This window comes from Hippocampus comes, unplaced genomic scaffold (genome assembly GCF_001891065.2).
Source record: "Hippocampus comes isolate QL1 unplaced genomic scaffold, H_comes_QL1_v1.1 scaffold10, whole genome shotgun sequence".
Classification (NCBI taxonomy): domain Eukaryota; kingdom Metazoa; phylum Chordata; class Actinopteri; order Syngnathiformes; family Syngnathidae; genus Hippocampus; species Hippocampus comes.
The window spans coordinates 247,325-247,925 of record NW_017805001.1 but is presented as its reverse complement, the minus strand read 5'-3'; the positions used below and the strand labels follow the sequence as shown (position 1 = coordinate 247,925).

Sequence of the window (601 nt, the reverse complement as noted above, 5' to 3'; positions counted from 1 at the left end):
AAAAGCGAACATTTCAATTTGGGGTGAGTGTGGAAAACAAATTCTGGTTTAGAGGTTAAAGCAAAAGAGTATGATAATATAATACAAACTAAGAGGTTAAGTGGCTGGTTTGGATTTTTTTTTTCCATTAATAAGTGAGTGAGGGCCTTTTGAACTAACCCTTAACCTTAATCAAAATTTCCCTTTCATCCTAACCCTTCTACAGAGAGAAAAGTCACACCGATGACACGGAACGAGTTATCCTCTTTGTTGCTGCTTCGTTGACCCACTTGATCCCGGTCAAAGTGAGCCAGGACAGACATGAGCTCACCCACAACCCAAATGAGAATAAGCAGTATAGAAAACGGATGTATGAAGCAGCTGGAAGTAAGACAATAATGGAGTAAACAGTTCTACAATTTCCAATATGTGACCGGAAAGAAAGATGTTCCCAATTCATCCCCGCCCCCAAAGCAGGGTTGTTCAATATTGTGGCAAACAAAACTGCACCAGGTCTATACAAGTGGCAAACATATTTGTCCAAACTCCTTCAAAGTTTCCACAGCTGGACCGCATCATCTTACATATGACGGCATCCCGTCATGTGACAGGAAGTAGCTCA

The 601-nt window shown here is 41.3% G+C and overlaps 1 protein-coding gene across 4 annotated transcripts in view; it reads right to left on the bottom strand.

The window, feature by feature from the left end:
* LOC109532354 (disintegrin and metalloproteinase domain-containing protein 11-like) overlaps nt 1–601 on the bottom strand; it is a 19,325-nt gene that overhangs the window by 11,742 nt on the left and 6,982 nt on the right. The gene's annotated exons all lie outside the window — the stretch shown is intronic.